At 51.3% G+C, this 21,138-nt stretch overlaps 1 protein-coding gene across 3 annotated transcripts in view; it reads left to right on the forward strand.

The window, feature by feature from the left end:
• Positions 1-15,843: 15,843 nt before the first annotated feature.
• slc37a1 (solute carrier family 37 member 1) overlaps positions 15,844-21,138 on the forward strand; it is a 49,291-nt gene continuing 43,996 nt past the window's right edge. For 2 of the 3 annotated variants that reach the window (XM_031896389.1, XM_031896388.1), the window contains exon 1: positions 15,844-15,967. The gene's annotated coding sequence lies outside the window, so the exon portion shown is untranslated. The remainder of the gene's footprint in view (positions 15,968-21,138) is intronic. The other variant, XM_031896387.1, reaches the window with a different exon arrangement.

A 21,138-nucleotide genomic window follows, 5' to 3' on the forward strand; every position in this document is an offset into this window, starting at 1 on the left:
TGACCCACAGAGCGAGTGTGGCCCCTCCCACTTCCCTGACCCCTCCTACTAATTATTAGCCCCACCCACACCCTGCCTCTTTGCCCCTCACTGAGTGACTTTCTCCCAAACAGGGGGCGGGACTCTGATTGTGACCCACAGAGCGAGTGTGGCCCCTCCCACTTCCCTGACCCCTCCTACTAATTATTAGCCCCACCCACACCCTGCCTCTTTGCCCCTCACTGAGTGACTTTCTCCCAAACAGGGGGCGGGACTCTGATTGTGACCCACAGAGCGAGTGTGGCCCCTGTGGCCCGGATGGTACTGGGGGTCCCTACTGCGCGTGAGGGGGGTCCCACAGAAGAGAAGGTAACTATAACCCCCAGCCTTGTACAATACCCCTAGGGGCACAAAGAGCTTGTTTCTGCCCCCAAAGGCTGCTCTGTATTTTATTGACGTATTTATATTTCCCAAGTCCCATACGGGCGAATAGGAAGCGGCAGAATTGCCCTCTGGGGGGGGGTTAGTGCTCCTGATAAATCTGCCCCTAGGACTCGAATTTACCCAATTGCCTCTATTTACACACTCAGGGGCAAGTAGTGAGTCTGCACATAACATTTGCCCAATCAGTTGCCCCCCTATTGCCATGTGACTGTCTCTCCCCTCAGGTTCCTGCCCTGGCTCTGTGTCTGTGTGAGGAGTTGCCCCAGGGGGGCTGGTGTATGAAGGAGCCGCCAGTGAGGGGCATCACACACGGTTCCAACACGGAATTCCATTGGACACAAGTCATGTGATTCTCACCATCCTTATCCTTCCGCGTCATTGGTTCCTGTGAATGAACTGAATCTTGGGGCATCCACCAACTGCTGTGGCCCCTTCTACCCCATGTGATGTACACTAACCCTAACCCTAACCCGCACCGGGGCCTTACCCATCACTTACCCGCACCGGGGCCGTACCCATCACTTACCCGCACCGGGGCCGTACCCATCACTTACCCGCACCGGGGCCGTACCCATCACTTACCCGCACCGGGGCCGTACCAATCACTTACCCGCACCGGGGCCTTACCCATCACTTACCCGCACCAGGGCCGTACCCATCACTTACCCGCACCGGGGCCTTACCCATCACTTACCCGCACCGGGGCCGTACCCATCACTTACCCGCACCGGGGCCGTACCCATCACTTACCCGCACCGGGGCCGTACCCATCACTTACCCGCACCGGGGCCGTACCCATCACTTACCCGCACCGGGGCCGTACCCATCACTTACCCGCACCGGGGCCGTACCCATCACTTACCCGCACCGGGGCCGTACCCATCACTTACCCGCACCGGGGCCGTACCCATCACTTACCCGCACCGGGGCCGTACCAATCACTTACCCGCACCGGGGCCGTACCCATCACTTACCCGCACCGGGGCCGTACCAATCACTTACCCGCACCGGGGCCGTACCCATCACTTACCCGCACCGGGGCCGTACCCATCACTTACCCGCACCGGGGCCGTACCAATCACTTACCCGCACCGGGCCGTACCCATCACTTACCCGCACCGGGCCGTACCCATCACTTACCCGCACCGGGCCGTACCCATCACTTACCCGCACCGGGGCCGTACCCATCACTTACCCGCACCGGGGCCGTACCCATCACTTACCCGCACCGGGGCCGTACCAATCACTTACCCGCACCGGGGCCTTACCCATCACTTACCCGCACCAGGGCCGTACCCATCACTTACCCGCACCGGGGCCGTACCCATCACTTACCCGCACCGGGGCCGTACCAATCACTTACCCGCACCGGGGCCTTACCCATCACTTACCCGCACCAGGGCCGTACCCATCACTTACCCGCACCGGGGCCGTACCCATCACTTACCCGCACCGGGGCCGTACCCATCACTTACCCGCACCGGGGCCGTACCCATCACTTACCCGCACCGGGGCCGTACCCATCACTTACCCGCACCGGGGCCGTACCAATCACTTACCCGCACCGGGGCCTTACCCATCACTTACCCGCACCGGGGCCGTACCAATCACTTACCCGCACCGGGGCCTTACCCATCACTTACCCGCACCGGGGCCGTACCCATCACTTACCCGCACCGGGGCCGTACCCATCACTTACCCGCACCGGGGCCGTACCCATCACTTACCCGCACCGGGGCCGTACCCATCACTTACCCGCACCGGGGCCGTACCCATCACTTACCCGCACCGGGGCCGTACCCATCACTTACCCGCACCGGGGCCGTAACCCATCACTTACCCGCACCGGGGCCGTACCAATCACTTACCCGCACCGGGGCCGTACCCATCACTTACCCGCACCGGGGCCGTACCAATCACTTACCCGCACCGGGGCCGTACCCATCACTTACCCGCACCGGGGCCGTACCCATCACTTACCCGCACCGGGGCCGTACCAATCACTTACCCGCACCGGGCCGTACCCATCACTTACCCGCACCGGGGCCGTACCCATCACTTACCCGCACCGGGCCGTACCCATCACTTACCCGCACCGGGCCGTACCCATCACTTACCCGCACCGGGCCGTACCCATCACTTACCCGCACCGGGCCGTACCCATCACTTACCCGCACCGGGCCGTACCAATCACTTACCCGCACCGGGGCCGTACCCATCACTTACCCGCACCGGGGCCGTACCAATCACTTACCCGCACCGGGGCCGTACCCATCACTTACCCGCACCGGGGCCTTACCCATCACTTACCCGCACCGGGGCCGTACCCATCACTTACCCGCACCGGGGCCGTACCCATCACTTACCCGCACCGGGGCCGTACCAATCACTTACCCGCACCGGGGCCTTACCCATCACTTACCCGCACCGGGGCCTTACCCATCACTTACCCGCACCGGGGCCGTACCAATCACTTACCCGCACCGGGGCCGTACCCATCACTTACCCGCACCGGGGCCGTACCAATCACTTACCCACACCGGGGCCGTACCAATCACTTACCCGCACCGGGGCCTTACCCATCACTTACCCGCACCGGGGCCGTACCAATCACTTACCCGCACCGGGGCCTTACCCATCACTTACCCGCACCGGGGCCTTACCCATCACTTACCCGCACCGGGGCCTTACCCATCACTTACCCGCACCGGGGCCTTACCCATCACTTACCCACACCGGGGCCTTACCAATCACTTACCCGCACTGGGGCCGTACCCATCACTTACCCGCACCGGGGCCGTATGTCACATATGGGGACTCACACACAGTAGGTTGCTCTGCACTCACCTCTGTACAGGTGTCACTCACACTCACACTCAGGTTGTTACAAAAAAAGATCTAATAAATATCACTGTAACTGGGACTGACATATAAATGGTTTATTGGCCAATAATGGGAAAGGTTTATCACCCTGCCCCCAACCTGTTGCACTATTACCCCCTCCCCCCCCCCCGCAGCAGTGCCCCATTCCTTACAGTGATGGCTGGACCCAATGGGGCCCCCCGATGCTGCACTGGGGGTCCCCACTAACCCACTCAATGTGATTACAACAAGGGAAGTAACTGGGTGGTGCCCGGGGGGCAGGGGCTGCTGTGGGCAGTGAGTGTGGCGCGGGCACCACTAGAGGGCTCTGTGCACCCAGGTGCCTCGTGCTGAGGGGAAAGTGCCCGACGTGGAGCCGGAACCGTCTCTCCCAAACAGGATCTGTGTGTTTCCCTAGGGTGGGGCACTATTGTGCCAAAGCCCTTCCTCCCGCCCGCACTCGTGCCAGTCATGCCCCCGGGGAGAGGCCTTTATGCACCCAGGGAAGTGCCCCATTCCTTGGCACTGATTGGGTATTGGGGTACCAGGGATTAAGCAGGTGTGTGTGGGGGGGGTCTCTGTGTATCTCACAGCACTGGGGGGGGTGTTTCATTAGATGACCCCACACATACACACAGTTGGGCAAGTGCAGCTCCTGGGGTATCAGTAACTGCCCCCGATATGGATTTATAGCTTTATATTCCCCATAGAAGCTGCGGAACTGGGGCAGATCCTGTTACCCCCGGACACTGTAGCAGCAGGGAAAGTCCCAGTCGTGTTACAGCCGAGACCCCTCCCTTGGGCACCGAGACCTCTCCCTTGGGCACCGAGACCTCTCCCTTGGGCACCGAGACGGGTTAAAGAGACAGCGACATGGGGAATGAGAGCGATCCCTGTGCACTAATGTAGCCCCCCAATGTGCCCAATTGCCCTGCTGCCCCCCGTGTCTCATACCCCCTCCCTGTCTCACCAGTTATCTGTTTATTGCCCTTTATGTGAGGTTCTGTTGGGGGGCAGTGGGGGCATTGGCCACAATGGAGACTTAATTAGCCATAACCTCAGCAAATGATACTTTGTCATAATAAAGGGAGCGGGATGTGCGCCACTGAGGGGTTAACAGGTGTTATGAGAGGGTTAAGTTGCAAGGCTGCAGGTAATTGGATAACAAGCTGTCTGGGCCTCATCCTGATTGGTTTGTATAATAATAAATACGTCTGGCTCTGTGGGTGCAAATGTGAAAAAGCTGTAGGTGCAGAGCAGGGTGGGGCACCCACTGTTATAAGTAACCACGGGGCCCGTCTGTGCTTGGGCAGGATTGGTATTCAGGGGCCACAGTCTTCCCAAGGGCCCCACAGTTCTGTATTCTGTGCCCGATTTATTCTGTGTTCTGCCCCAGCCGGGCCTTTCCTACCCTGGGGGCATTCCCAGTACCCAGAGGCACAAACAGCCCCCCCCCCAGCCCAATAAATAGTGACTGTCTGTGGCACCTTACAGCCCCCCCGGCATTCCCAGTACCCAGAGGCACAAACAGCCCCCCAGCCCAATAAATAGTGACTGTCTGTGGCACCTTACAGCCCCCCCGGCATTCCCAGTACCCAGAGGCACAAACAGCCCCCCCAGCCCAATAAATAGTGACTGTCTGTGGCACCTTACAGCCCCCCTGGCATTCCCAGTACCCAGAGGCACAAACAGCCCCCCCAGCCCAATAAATAGTGACTGTCTGTGGCACCTTACAGCCCCCCCGGCATTCCCAGTACCCAGAGGCACAAACAGCCCCCCCCCCAGCCCAATAAATAGTGACTGTCTGTGGCACCTTACAGCAGCCCCCCTGGCATTCCCAGTACCCAGAGGCACAAACAGCCCCCCCCAGCCCAATAAATAGTGACTGTCTGTGGCACCTTACAGCCCCCCTGGCATTCCCAGTACCCAGAGGCACAAACAGCCCCCCCAGCCCAATAAATAGTGACTGTCTGTGGCACCTTACAGCCCCCCTGGCATTCCCAGTACCCAGAGGCACAAACAGCCCCCCCAGCCCAATAAATAGTGACTGACTGTGGCACCTTACAGCCCCCCTGGCATTCCCAGTACCCAGAGGCACAAACAGCCCCCCCCAGCCCAATAAATAGTGACTGTCTGTGGCACCTTACAGCCCCCCTGGCATTCCCAGTACCCAGAGGCACAAACAGCCCCCCCCCCCCCAGCCCAATAAATAGTGACTGTCTGTGGCACCTTACAGCCCCCCCCTGGCATTCCCAGTACCCAGAGGCACAAACAGCCCCCACCCCCCCCAGCCCAATAAATAGTGACTGTCTGTGGCACCTTACAGCCCCCCTGGCATTCCCAGTACCCAGAGGCACAAACAGCCCCACCCCCCCCAGCCCAATAAATAGTGACTGTCTGTGGCACCTTACAGCCCCCTGGCATTCCCAGTACCCAGAGGCACAAACAGCCCCCCCCCAGCCCAATAAATAGTGACTGACTGTGGCACCTTACAGCCCCCCTGGCATTCCCAGTACCCAGAGGCACAAACAGCCCCCCCAGCCCAATAAATAGTGACTGTCTGTGGCACCTTACAGCCCCCCCGGCATTCCCAGTACCCAGAGGCACAAACAGCCCCACCCCCCCCCAGCCCAATAAATAGTGACTGTCTGTGGCACCTTACAGCCCCCCTGGCATTCCCAGTACCCAGAGGCACAAACAGCCCCCCCCCAGCCCAATAAATAGTGACTGTCTGTGGCACCTTACAGCCCCCCCTGGCATTCCCAGTACCCAGAGGCACAAACAGCCCCCCCAGCCCAATAAATAGTGACTGTCTGTGGCACCTTACAGCCCCCCTGGCATTCCCAGTACCCAGAGGCACAAACAGCCCCCACCCCCCCCAGCCCAATAAATAGTGACTGTCTGTGGCACCTTACAGCCCCCCTGGCATTCCCAGTACCCAGAGGCACAAACAGCCCCCCCCCAGCCCAATAAATAGTGACTGTCTGTGGCACCTTACAGCCCCCCCTGGCATTCCCAGTACCCAGAGGCACAAACAGCCCCCCCAGCCCAATAAATAGTGACTGTCTGTGGCACCTTACAGCCCCCCCGGCATTCCCAGTACCCAGAGGCACAAACAGCCCCCCCCCAGCCCAATAAATAGTGACTGTCTGTGGCACCTTACAGCCCCCCTGGCATTCCCAGTACCCAGAGGCACAAACAGCCCCCCCAGCCCAATAAATAGTGACTGTCTGTGGCACCCTTACAGCCCCCCTGGCATTCCCAGTACCCAGAGGCACAAACAGCCCCCCCAGCCCAATAAATAGTGACTGTCTGTGGCACCTTACAGCCCCCCTGGCATTCCCAGTACCCAGAGGCACAAACAGCCCCCCCAGCCCAATAAATAGTGACTGTCTGTGGCACCTTACAGCCCCCCCCTGGCATTCCCAGTACCCAGAGGCACAAACAGCCCCCCCCAGCCCAATAAATAGTGACTGTCTGTGGCACCTTACAGCCCCCCTGGCATTCCCAGTACCCAGAGGCACAAACAGCCCCCCCAGCCCAATAAATAGTGACTGTCTGTGGCACCTTACAGCCCCCTGGCATTCCCAGTACCCAGAGGCACAAACAGCCCCCCCAGCCCAATAAATAGTGACTGTCTGTGGCACCTTACAGCCCCCCTGGCATTCCCAGTACCCAGAGGCACAAACAGCCCCCCCCAGCCCAATAAATAGTGACTGTCTGTGGCACCTTACAGCCCCCCTGGCATTCCCAGTACCAGAGGCACAAACAGCCCCCCCCCCAGCCCAATAAATAGTGACTGTCTGTGGCACCTTACAGCCCCCCTGGCATTCCCAGTACCCAGAGGCACAAACAGCCCCCCCCCCCAGCCCAATAAATAGTGACTGTCTGTGGCACCTTACAGCCCCCCTGGCATTCCCAGTACCCAGAGGCACAAACAGCCCCCCCCCCAGCCCAATAAATAGTGACTGTCTGTGGCACCTTACAGCCCCCCTGGCATTCCCAGTACCCAGAGGCACAAACAGCCCCCCCCAGCCCAATAAATAGTGACTGTCTGTGGCACCTTACAGCCCCCCTGGCATTCCCAGTACCCAGAGGCACAAACAGCCCCCCCCCAGCCCAATAAATAGTGACTGTCTGTGGCACCTTACAGCCCCCCTGGCATTCCCAGTACCCAGAGGCACAAACAGCCCCCCCCCAGCCCAATAAATAGTGACTGTCTGTGGCACCTTACAGCCCCCCTGGCATTCCCAGTACCCAGAGGCACAAACAGCCCCCCCAGCCCAATAAATAGTGACTGTCTGTGGCACCTTACAGCCCCCCTGGCATTCCCAGTACCCAGAGGCACAAACAGCCCCCCCCCCCAGCCCAATAAATAGTGACTGTCTGTGGCACCTTACAGCCCCCCCCCCGGCATTCCCAGTACCCAGAGGCACAAACAGCCCCCCCCCAGCCCAATAAATAGTGACTGACTGTGGCACCTTACAGCACCCCCTGGCATTCCCAGTACCCAGAGGCACAAACAGCCCCCCCCCCAGCCCAATAAATAGTGACTGTCTGTGGCACCATACAGCAGCCCCCTGGCAACCAAATAATTTCAATAGGTAAAGTCTGATTGGCTGTTGGTGGTTCCACCCACTTTTTAAAACCTAAAATGACCCTGGTGTTAATAATGTGAGAATGGGTTGAATTTCCCCATTGAAAACCAATAGTTAAAATCTGATTGGCTATTGGTGGCTCCACCCACTTTTTCTAACTCTGAACCGCAGTTACCTGGTGACTAGTTTGGGGACCTTAGTATTAATATTTAAAGAATGGCAGCAGGTTAAATTTATGAGGTCTATAGGTGAAATCTGATTGGCTGTTGTTGGCCCCACCCACTTTTCTAAACTTGGAACATAGTCACCCAGTGACATTAAACATGTGAGAATGGCAGCAGTTAAAATTTCCCCACTGAAAACAATGAAAGAAATGTGATTGGCTTTTGACGGCCCCACCCACTTTTTCTAACCTTGAGTAAGTAGTCACCCAGTGACTGACTGTGCAAAGTTTGGGAACCCTGGCATCAAACCAATAAAATTCAATAGTGAAATCTGATTGTTGGTGGCTCCGCCCACTTTTTCAAAACTAAAACTGCAGTCCCCTAGTGGCCAACTGTGAAAAGTTTGGGGACCCTGGGGTTAATACTATGAGAATGGTAGCAGGTTAAATTTCCCCTTTGAAAATCAATAGGTAAAATCAGATTGGCTGTTGGTGGCTCCGCCCACTTTTTCTGACCTTGAACCCCAGTTACCTGGTGCCTAACTCCAGTTTGGGGACCTCGGCGTTATTACTGTGAGAATGGAGCAGGTTCGATTTCCGCCAAGTCAATAAGTGAAATCTGATTTGCTGTTCATAGCTCCGCCCACTTTTGGGCATCCAACAATCATCATATTTTCATTTAGGCTGAGCCCATGACTGTGTGATTGAGGTTCGGTGAGTGTAGCCTCAAAGCTGTAAGATTAAAGTCAATGGGTGAAATTTGATTGGTCCCTCCCACTTTGGGTCATCCAATAAATGTCGCTGTAAATGCATTTATACACAGTATTTAGGGGGTTAGGGAATACCAAGGTATAGTAAGTATATTTCCCAAATCTATCAAATCAAGTTAAGCTCAATAAGTTTGATTCTTGGAGATTCCACTTAGGGTTGAATTTAAGGTCTGACACTTGGATGAGATTCAGTAGATTGGGAGGTGGGGGCGAGGGGCTGAGTTATAGTGACTGTGGGGCATCTGCCAATAAGGAGATCTTATGTTCTGCCCCCTGTCCTGACACCCATAATCTAACGGTGTTTCCTGATTGCTATATCCAGGGGTTCCATTGCTAGGAGGAATAACAGTGGGGATAGCGGACACCCTTGTCTTGTGCCTTTTTGTATTTCTATAGTATGTTGGGTGTATGAGGGTAGTTTTAGATTGGCCGTAGGGGTGAATATAGTGAATTTAGTGAGGCGTTGAGGCCATGAAAGAAGTGAGAAGGTTTGGTAAAATATAACATATATACATAAACATATAACGGCCGGATGCAGAGGTTCGTACCACTGAAAGGCTTGCGGGGGAGTTTAGCCCTTTATGGATTAGCACCTTTAAAGGCAGCGTTTGGGGATTTGCTAAGTAAACGGGTGAAGCCGGATGAAGGTGTTAGATACGGTATCCCTGGGTAAGAACTTACACACCGGTATCTGCTGGTGGAGAAAGGGGTGGAGCCAATACACCCACATGGTCGAGAAATATACATTGTGATTATGTTGGACACAAACACAATTAGAACAATTAGAAAACAGCAATAATGGATATAAGATACGTCTCATAGAGAGAAGTTCCAATCAGGGAGAAGTGTCCGGGCCGAGTAGCGGCCAACGCTATAGTGACGCTGCGGGCAGCATTTATCTCAGGCCCATAGCAACACGGGGGAGCAAAGTGCAGTTTCCAGAAATAGCTGGTTACCATGTTGGGGTACTGAGTACTTATCCAGGGGAGTCCAGGTCCCCTTGTTGGGGGTGAAGTTGTGGTCTCTGCTTGGGGATTCCACTTGGGATTAAATTTAAGGTCTGGCACTTGGATGAGCTTTAGTAGATTGGGAGGTGGGGGTTAGGGGCTGAGTTATAGTGACTGTGGGGCATCTGCCAATAAGGAAACCTTATGTTCTGCCCCCCCTATCCTGACACCCATAATCTAACGGTGTTTCCTGATATATATATTCCTGCTATATCCAGGGGTTCCATTGCTAGGAGGAATAACAGTGGGGATAGCGGACACCCTTGTCTTGTGCCTTTTTGTATTTCTATAGTATGTTGGGTGTATGGGGGTAGTTTTAGATTGGCCGTAGGGGTGAATATAGTGAATTTAGTGAGGCGTTGAGGCCATGAAAGAAGTGAGAAGGTTTGGTAAAATCTGACATATATACATAAACATATAACGGCCGGATGCAGAGGTTCGTACCACTGAAAGGCTTGCGGGGGAGTTTAGCCCTTTTGGATTAGCACCTTTAAAGGCAGCGTTTGGGGATTTGCTAAGTAAACGGGTGAAGCCGGATGAAGGTGTTAGATACGGTGTCCCTGGGTAAGAACTTACACACCGGTATCTGCTGGTGGAGAAAGGGGTGGAGCCAATACACCCACATGGTCGAGAAATATACATTGTGATTATGTTGGACACAAACACAATTAGAACAATTAGAAAACAGCAATAATGGAAATAAGATACGTCTCATAGAGAGAAGTCCCAATCAGGGAGAAGTGTCTGGGCCGAGTAGCGGCCAACGCTATAGTGACGCTGCGGGCAGCATTTATCCCAGGCCCATAGCAACACGGGGGGAGCAGTTTCCAGCAATAGTTGGTTACCATGTTGGGGTACTGAGTACTTATCCAGGGGAGTCCAGGTCCCCTAGTTGGCGGTGAGGTCTCTGCGGATGAGGAGAAGTAGTGAGTTGGTTGCTAGGGGTGGGAGAGTGCCAACAGGTAGCTACGTATCAAGTGGGGGGCTAGGTCCCCAAATACACTCTGCTAGGAGCTGATTAGTGGGAGAGCAAGCGGGGTGCCTGTAGTGTTGCATCTCTACAAGCTTCATGGTAAAGTACAATGCCCCTGGGGGTATTTGTGGCTATTGCTCTGTGTATCCACATCCGGAAGTCATTTAGTGAAAGGATTAGGGGCAAATTGTCCGTTTCAGTCTCTGGGACCCAATGAGGGAAGGTTGGCCCGTTGGGACCTATTTTCAAGGTCCTTGAGTTTTTCATGCGTAAGTTTTCCTTCAGTGGTTTGATGGTGGGCGTCGCTGTTTCCTCGTTGCGTTGCCCTGGGGGTGGGTTCGGTTGCCAAGCTCTTCGGTTGCCAATTCAGCCACTGCGGGGGCCAGTTCTGTTCGGAACTTAGATTGTCCCTCAGTACAGGGCTCCAACACTCATGGCCGGGCTCTTCCTTTTCTCCTGGGCATTGATCTCTTTGGTCTTTTCCCTCGGCACCACCGGGTAACTCTGCTGGAACTGCCGAGTAGGAGGCAACTCTTGGTTTGGTGGCATCTCAGCAACTTCCATCTCAGAATCATTGGCTTTATCAGCTTCTGAGATTGGGAAACAGTCTCATTTGGTGCCAAGTCTCTGCCTCCATCAGGTTCTGTAGGAATTCATTTAGAGCCTCACTCATTAGGTTATCAAGCTCACGCTCTTGCCCCACCTCTTGCCCCACCCTGTGAGAAGCTTTAGGGCAGTTGCTGAAATAGTGACCCACAGCAGAACCCAGGTTACATACAACATCTTTTGGCCATTCCTTCTTAGTGTGTCCCATGCTGTTACACTGGGAGCATCGGATCTTCGAGCAGCTATAGGCAAGGTGCCTGTTGGACCCACACTTATTACAGGTTCTGGGCTGGCCGGGGTAAAACAGACACCTCTATCTGACCCAATGAAGAAGTTATGGGGCAAATGTTGCGTTCTGCCTCCATCTTGCAACAGTCTGACTTTAATTTTCCAGTCACCGATCCAGTAATCTCCATCATCACCCTTTATACACAGAGCCCCCCCATACACAGAGCCCCCCCATGCACGGACGTTCCGACTTCCCCGGCGGCTTTGCTCGTTATGCCTCTCCTTATACATGGGGGGCTACTGTGTGTGTGGGCTACTGTGTATGGGGGGCTACTGTGTGTGGGGGCTACTGTGTATGGGGGGGTACTGTGTATGGGGGGCTACTGTGTATGGGGGGGCTACTGTGTATGGGGGGGCTACTGTGTGTGGGGGGGCTACTGTGTATGGGGGGGCTACTGTGTATGGGAGGGCTACTGTGTGTGTGGGCTACTGTGTATGGGGGGCTACTGTGTGTGGGGGCTACTGTGTATGGGGGGGTACTGTGTATGGGGGGCTACTGTGTATGGGGGGGCTACTGTGTATGGGGGGGCTACTGTGTGTGGGGGGGCTACTGTGTATGGGGGGCTACTGTGTATGGGGGGTACTGTGTATGGGGGGGCTACTGTGTATGGGGGGGCTACTGTGTGTGTGGGGGCTACTGTGTATGGGGGGCTACTGTGTATGGGGGTACTGTGTATGGGGGGCTACTGTGTATGGGGGGCTACTGTGTATGGGGGGCTACTGTGTGGGGGGGGGCTACTGTGTATGGGGGGTACTGTGTGTGGGGGGGCTACTGTGTGTGGGGGGGCTACTGTGTATGGGGGGCTACTGTGTATGGGGGCTACTGTGTATGGGGGGGCTACTGTGTGTGGGGGGGCTACTGTGTGTGGGGGGGCTACTGTGTATGGGGGGCTACTGTGTATGGGGGGTACTGTGTATAGGGGGCTACTGTGTATGGGGGGCTACTGTGTATGGGGGGTACTGTGTATAGGGGGCTACTGTGTATATGGGGCTACTGTGTATGGGGGGCTACTGTGTATGGGGGGTACTGTGTATGGGGGGCTACTGTGTATGGGGGGGCTACTGTGTATGGAGGGTACTGTGTATGGGGGGCTACTGTGTATGGGGGGTACTGTGTATAGGGGGCTACTGTGTATGGGGGGGCTACTGTGTATGGGGGGCTACTGTGTATGGGGGGTACTGTGTATAGGGGGCTACTGTGTATGGGGGATACTGTGTATAGGGGGTTACTGTGTATGGGGGGCTACTGTATATGGGGGGGCTACTGTGTATGGGGGGCTACTGTGTATGGGGGGGCTACTGTGTATGGGGGGTACTGTGTATAGGGGGCTACTGTGTATGGGGGATACTGTGTATAGGGTTACTGTGTATGGGGGCTACTGTATATGGGGGGGCTACTGTGTATGGGGGGGCTACTGAGTATGGGGGGCTACTGTGTATGGGGGGGCTACTGTGTATGGGGGGCTACTGTGTGTGGGGGGGCTACTGTGTATGGGGCTACTGTGTATGGGGGCTACTGTATATGGGGGGGCTACTGTGTATGGCGGGGCTACTGAGTATGGGGGGCTACTGTGTATGGGGGGGCTACTGTGTATGGGGGGCTACTGTGTGTGGGGGGGCTACTGTGTATGGGGCTACTGTGTATGGGGGGGCTACTGTGTATGGGGGGGCAAAACTGGTACATAGTTATAACTCACTTATAACTGACTGCCTTCTCTCTATATTTGTATTTATATGTAGGAGTTGCTATATTGTTTTCCTTAGCTAGTACAGTATGAGGGTATAGCACATTTGCATCTGATCCCGCCATTTCATCTATATAAAAGGAGTATTTTTTTTAATGGGGTGTGGTAATTGGGGCGTGGCCACAAAAGTGGGTGTGGTCAAAAAGCTTTGCCGCGCTGCGCGCGACAAATCTTTTTGTCCCTCTTTTCATTTTTCAAATGTTGGGAGGTATGGTATATGGAGCAGTAGGAGGAGTTATAGGGAGGGGTATATGGAGCAGTAGGAGGAGTTATAGGGAGGGGTATATGGAGCAATAGGAGGAGTTATAGGGAGGGGTATATGGAGCAATGGGAGGAGTTATAGGGAGGGGTATATGGAGCAATAGGAGGAGTTATAGGGAGGGGTATATGGAGCAATAGGAGGAGTTATAGGGAGGGGTATATGGAGCAATAGGAGGAGTTATAGGGAGGGGTATATGGAGCAATGGGAGGAGTTATAGGGAGGGGTATATGGAGCAATAGGAGGAGTTATAGGGAGGGGTATATGGAGCAATAGGAGGAGTTATAGGGAGGGGTATATGGAGCAATAGGAGGAGTTATAGGTAGGGGTATATGGAGAAATGGGAGGAGTTATAGGGAGGGGTATATGGAGCAATAGGAGGAGTTATAGGGAGGGGTATATGGAGCAATAGGAGGAGTTATAGGGAGGGGTATATGGAGCAATAGGAGGAGTTATAGGGAGGGGTATATGGAGCAATAGGAGGAGTTATAGGGAGGGGTATATGGAGCAGTAGGAGGAGTTATAGGGAGGGGTATATGGAGCAATGGGAGGAGTTATAGGGAGGGGTATATGGAGCAATAGGAGGAGTTATAGGGAGGGTTATATGGAGCAATGGGAGGAGTTATAGGGAGGGGTATATGGAGCAGTAGGAGTTATAGGGAGGGGTATATGGAGCAATGGGAGGAGTTATAGGGAGGGGTATATGGAGCAATGGGAGGAGTTATAGGGAGGGATATTGTACTCCCTTCCCTGGGTATTGTACCCCCTTCCCTGTGTATTGTACCCCCCTCCCCTGTGTATTGTACCCCCCTCCCTGTGTATTGTGCCCCCCTCCCCTGTGTATTGTACCCCCCTCCCCTGTGTATTGTGCCCCCTCCCCTGTGTATTGTGCCCCCCTCCCCTGTGTATTGTGCCCCCCTCCCCTGTGTATTGTGCCCCCCTCCCCTGTGTATTGTGCCCCCCTCCCCTGTGTATTGTGCCCCCCTCCCCTGTGTATTGTAGCCCCTTCCCTGTGTATTGTGCCCCCCTCCCCTGTGTATTGTGCCCCCCTTCCCTGTGTATTGTACCCCCCTCCCTGTGTATTGTACCCCCCTCCCCTGTGTATTGTGCCCCCCTTCCCTGTGTATTGTGCCCCCCTCCCCTGTGTATTGTACCCCCCTCCCTGTGTATTGTACCCCCCTCCCTGTGTATTGTACCCCCCTCCCCTGTGTATTGTACCCCCCTCCCTGTGTATTGTACCCCCCTTCCCTGTGTATTGTACCCCCCTCCCTGTGTATTGTACCCCCCTCCCTGTGTATTGTACCCCCCTCCCCTGTGTATTGTGCCCCCCTCCCCTGTGTATTGTGCCCCCCTCCCCTGTGTATTGTACCCCCTTCCCTGTGTATTGTACCCCCCTCCCCTGTGTATTGTGCCCCCCTTCCCTGTGTATTGTACCCCCTTCCCTGTGTATTGTACCCCCCTCCCTGGGTATTGTACCCCCTTCCCTGTGTATTGTACCCCCTTCCCTGTGTATTGTACCCCCTCCCTGGGTATTGTACCCCCCTCCCTGTGTATTGTACCCCCTCCCCTGTGTATTGTGCCCCCCTTCCCTGTGTATTGTACCCCCCTCCCTGTGTATTGTACCCCCTTCCCTGTGTATTGTGCCCCCCTTCCCTGTGTATTGTGCCCCCCTTCCCTGTGTATTGTACCCCCTTCCCCTGTGTATTGTAGCCTCTTTTCCTGTGCCAATAGCCCCCCAGTGTATCAGGCAATAAGAATGCTCTGGGCTAAAGGGTAAGTAATTAGTGAGCAATGAGAGGAACCAGTCAGAACACTTAATCCATTGAGTCAGGGGGCGACGCCCGGCTGCACATTCCGGCTACGAAACCATCCGGCCAAACCTGTCTGACCAGTAGCCACTGGGATTGTAGGGATGGAACTGGGTGGAAGGACAATGGGGGGGCAGAGGGACAGCAGTTTGTGGGTTACGGGAGAGAGCTGGGTGCTGAGTTACACAGATCCTGGGTGCAGGGAAGGTGCTGGGTGCTGAGTTACACAGATCCTGGGTGCAGGGAAGGTGCTGGGTGCTGTTCGTAGGAAGAAGGTTGGGCACTGCTGGGTGCTGTGGGTGGGGGCAGGACTGGGTGCTGCTGGGGGGGAGGAGGAGGAGGAGGGTGCAGGTGGTTAGGAGTTGAATGAGGAAGTAAAATGATGAAGTGACAGTTACTAAAGGAACCAGAAGCGACAGGCGGAGGCACAAGGGGACCTGCTTCTCAGGAGCAGCACAAATACAGGTGATTTGGGGGGCATGGGGGGGGGCACAGATGCCAGTGCTGGCTGGGTATCACTTGCTGCTGTGTGTGGGGGGCTGCTGGGAGGGGGCAGAAAAAGTTAAGCCTAAGGGGCAACAAATCATTTTTCTTCTCCTTTTGGCCAAGTTCCCACAGGCCTTCCTGCCCCTGAACGGCAATGTCTGGGCCCCCCGAAGGCCTACAGACTCACACTGTGCTGGCACTGGAGGGCCCCATGTTCCCTTAGGTCAGCCCTGTTTGTAGTACAGGGGCCTTATGGGGGCAGATTCACATTGCTGCAAGGGCAGAATATAAAGGGTCAATTCTAGGACCCACTTGGGAGCTTCACATGGGAGTACGAAAAGGGCATTGATCTGCAGCAGGAGTGGGGCCAACATGGGGCCAAGGAAGGATTTTGTCACTTCAGTCTCATCATTTGAGGATAAAAATGCACTGGGGCCCTCAGTTCCCTTCCCTGTAAGCAGTTTGTATCTAGCTGTATATATTTATATATATAGTAATAAAACCCCCCTAATATATTTGTATACAGTGATCATATCCCCCCTTATATATTTGTATACAGTGATCATATCCCCCCTTATATATTTGTATACAGTGATCATATCCCCCCTTGTTTATTTTTATACAGTGATCATATCCCCCCTTATATATTTGTATACAGTGATCATATCCCCCCTTGTTTATTTTTATACAGTGATCATATCCCCCCTTATATATTTGTATACAGTGATCATATCCCCCCTTATATATTTGTATACAGTGATCATATCCCCCCTTATATATTTGTATACAGTGATCATATCCCCCCTTGTTTATTTTTATACAGTGATCATATCCCCCCTTATATATTTGTATACAGTGATCATATCCCCCCTTGTTTATTTTTATACAGTGATCATATCCCCCCTTATATATATGTATACAGTGCTTATATCCCCCCTTATATATTTGTATACAGTGATCATATTCCCCCTTATGTACAGTGGAGGAAATAATGATTTGACCCCTCACTGATTTTGTAAGTTTGTCCAATGACAAAGAAATGAAAAGTCTCAGAACAGTATCATTTCAATGGTAGGTGTAACAGTGGCAGATAGCACATCAAAAGGAAAATGGAAAAAAGAACTTGAAATAAAAGATAGCAACTGATTTGCATTTCATTGAGTGAAATAAGTTTTTGAACCCCTACCAACCATTAAGAGTTCTGGCTCCCACAGAGTGGTTAGACACTTCTACTCAATTAGTCAACCTCATTAAGGACACCTGTCTTAACTAGTCACCTGTATAAAAGGCACCTGTCCCCAGAATCAATCAATCAAGCAGACTCCAAACTCTCCAACATGGGAAAGACCAAAGAGCTGCCCAAGGATGTCAGAGACAAAATTGTAGACCTGCACAAGGCTGGAATGGGCTACAAAACCATTAGCAAGAAGCTGGGAGAGAAGGTGACAACTGTTGGTGCGATTGTTGGAAAATGGAAGGAGCACAAAATGACCATCAATCGACCTCGCTCTGGGGCTCCACGCAAGATCTCACCTCGTGGGGTGTCAATGATTCTGAGAAAGGTGAAAAAGCACCCTAGAACTACACGGGAGGAGTTAGTTACTGACCTCAAATTAGCAGGGACCACAGTCACCAAGAAAACCATTGGAAACACATTACACCGCAATGGATTAAAATCCTGCAGGGCTCGCAAGGTCCCCCTGCTCAAGAAGGCACATGTGCAGGCCTGAAGTTTGCCAATGAACACCTGAATGATTCTGTGAGTGACTGGGAGAAGGTGCTGTGGTCTGATGAGACCAAAATAGAGCTCTTTGGCATTAACTCAACTCGCTGTGTTTGGAGGAAGAAAAATGCTGCCTATGACCCCCAAAACACCGTCCCCACCGTCAAGCATGGGGGTGGAAACATTTTGCTTTGGGGGTGTTTTTCTGCTAAGGGCACAGGACAACTTATTCGCATTAACGGGAAAATGGACGGAGCCATGTATCGTGAAATCCTGAACGACAACCTCCTTCCCTCTGCCAGGAAACTGAAAATGGGTGGTGGATGGGTGTTCCAGCACGACAATGACCCAAAACATACAGCAAAGGCAACAAAGGAGTGGCTCAAGAAGAAGCACATTAAGGTCATGGAGTGGCCTAGTCAGTCTCCGGACCTTAATCCAATAGAAAACCTATGGAGGGAGCTCAAGCTCAGAGTTGCACAGAGACAGAAACCTTAGGGATTTAGAGATGATCTGCAAAGAGGAGTGGGACCAACATTCCTCCTAAAATGGGCGCAAACTTGCTCATCAATTACAAGAAACGTTTGGCCTCTGTGCTTGCAAACAAGGGCTTTTCCACTAAGTATTAAGTCTTTTTTTGTTAGAGGGTTCAAAAACTTATTTCACTCAATGAAATGCAAATCAGTTGCTATCTTTTATTTCAAGTTATTTTTTCCATTTTCCTTTTGATGTGCTATCTGCCACTGTTAAACCTACCATTGAAATGATACTGTTCTGAGACTTTTCATTTCTTTGTCATTGGACAAACTTACAAAATCAGTGAGGGGTCAAATCATTATTTCCTCCACTGTATTTGTATACAGTGATCATATCCCCCTTTTATATTTGTATACAGTGATAATATCCCCCCTTATAAATTTGTATACAGTGATGATATCCCCCTTGTATATTTGTATACAGTGATCATATCCCCCCTTATATATTTGTATACAGTGATCATATCCCCCCTTATATATTTGTATACAGTGATCATATCCCCCCTTGTATATTTGTATACAGTGATCATATCCCCCCTTGTATATTTTATACAGTGATCATATCCCCCCTTATATATTTGTATACAGTGATCATATCCCCCCTTGTATATTTGTATACAGTGATCATATCCCCCCTTATATATTTGTATACAGTGATCATATCCCCCCTTATATATTTGTATACAGTGATCATATCCCCCTTATATATGTATATACAGTGATCATATTCATATCCCCCCTTATATATTTGTATACAGTGATCATATCCCCCCTTGTATATTTGTATACAGTGATCATATCCCTTTTATATATTTATATACAGTGATCATATCCCCCTTGTATATTTATATACAGTGATCATATCCCCCCTTGTATATTTGTATACAGTGATCATATCCCCCCTTGTATATTTGTATACAGTGATCATATCCCCCCTTATATATTTATATACAGTGATCATATCCCCCCTTATATATTTGTATACAGTGATCATATCCCCCTTTATATTTGTATACAGTGATCATATTCCCCTTATATATTGTATACAGTGATCATACCCCCCTTATATATTTGTATACAGTGATCATATCCCCCCTTATATATTTGTATACAGTGATCATATCCATATCCCCCCTTATATATTTGTATACAGTGATCATATCCATATCCCCCCTTATATATTTGTACACAGTGATCATATCCATATCCCCCCTTATATATTTGTATACAGTGATCATATCCCCGCTTCTATATTTGTATACAGTGATCATATCCCCCCTTATATATTTGTATACAGTGATCATATCCATATCCCCCCTTATATATTTGTATACAGTGATCATATCCCCCCTTATATATTTGTATACAGTGATCATATCCCCCCTTATATATTTGTATACAGTGATCATATCCCCCCTTATATATTTGTATACAGTGATCATATCCCTGCTTGTATATTTGTATACAGTGATCATATCCCCCTTATATATTTGTATACAGTGATCATATCCCCCCTTGTATATTTGTAAACAGTGATCATATCCCCTCATATATTTATATACAGTTATCATATCCCCCTTTATATTTGTATACAGTGATCATATCCCCCCTTATATATTTGTATACAGTGATCATATCCCCCCTTATATATTTGTAAACAGTGATCATATCCCCTCATATATTTATATACAGTTATCATATCCCCCTTATATATTTGTATACAGTGATCATGTCCCCCCTTTATATTTGTATACAGTGATCATATCCCCCCTTAGATATTTGTAAACAGTGATGATATCCCCCCTTATATATTTGTAAACAGTGATCATATCCCCCCTTATATATTTGTATACAGTGATCATGTCCCCCCTTTATATTTATATATAGTGATCATATCCCCCCTTAACTGCCCCTTCCCCAGTGTAACCAATCCCAATTGGGCCAGCCTTTCCCCATAACTGAGCCCATTCCCTTTATCAGCTTAGTTGCTCTTCTCTGTACTTTCTCTATTTCATTACTGCCCCCCCTTATATATTTGTATACAGTGATCATATCCCCCCTTATATATTTGTACACAGTGATCATATCCATATCCCCCCTTATATATTTGTATACAGTGATAATATCCCCGCTTCTATATTTGTATACAGTGATCATATCCCCCCTTATATATTTGTATACAGTGATCATATCCATATCCCCCCTTATATATTTGTATACAGTGATCATATCCCCCCTTATATATTTGTATACAGTGATCATATCCCCCCTTATATATTTGTATACAGTGATCATATCCCCCCTTATATATTTGTATACAGTGATCATATCCCTGCTTGTATATTTGTATACAGTGATCATATCCCCCTTATATATTTGTATACAGTGATCATATCCCCCCTTGTATATTTGTAAACAGTGATCATATCCCCTCATATATTTATATACAGTTATCATATCCCCCTTTATATTTGTATACAGTGATCATATCCCCCCTTATATATTTGTATACAGTGATCATATCCCCCCTTATATATTTGTAAACAGTGATCATATCCCCTCATATATTTATATACAGTTATCATATCCCCCTTATATATTTGTATACAGTGATCATGTCCCCCCTTTATATTTGTATACAGTGATCATATCCCCCCTTAGATATTTGTAAACAGTGATGATATCCCCCCTTATATATTTGTAAACAGTGATCATATCCCCCCTTATATATTTGTATACAGTGATCATGTCCCCCCTTTATATTTATATATAGTGATCATATCCCCCCTTAACTGCCCCTTCCCCAGTGTAACCAATCCCAATTGGGCCAGCCTTTCCCCATAACTGAGCCCATTCCCTTTATCAGCTTAGTCGCTCTTCCCTGTACTTTC

Source organism: Xenopus tropicalis, chromosome 2, assembly GCF_000004195.4.
Source record: "Xenopus tropicalis strain Nigerian chromosome 2, UCB_Xtro_10.0, whole genome shotgun sequence".
Lineage (NCBI taxonomy): Eukaryota > Metazoa > Chordata > Amphibia > Anura > Pipidae > Xenopus > Xenopus tropicalis.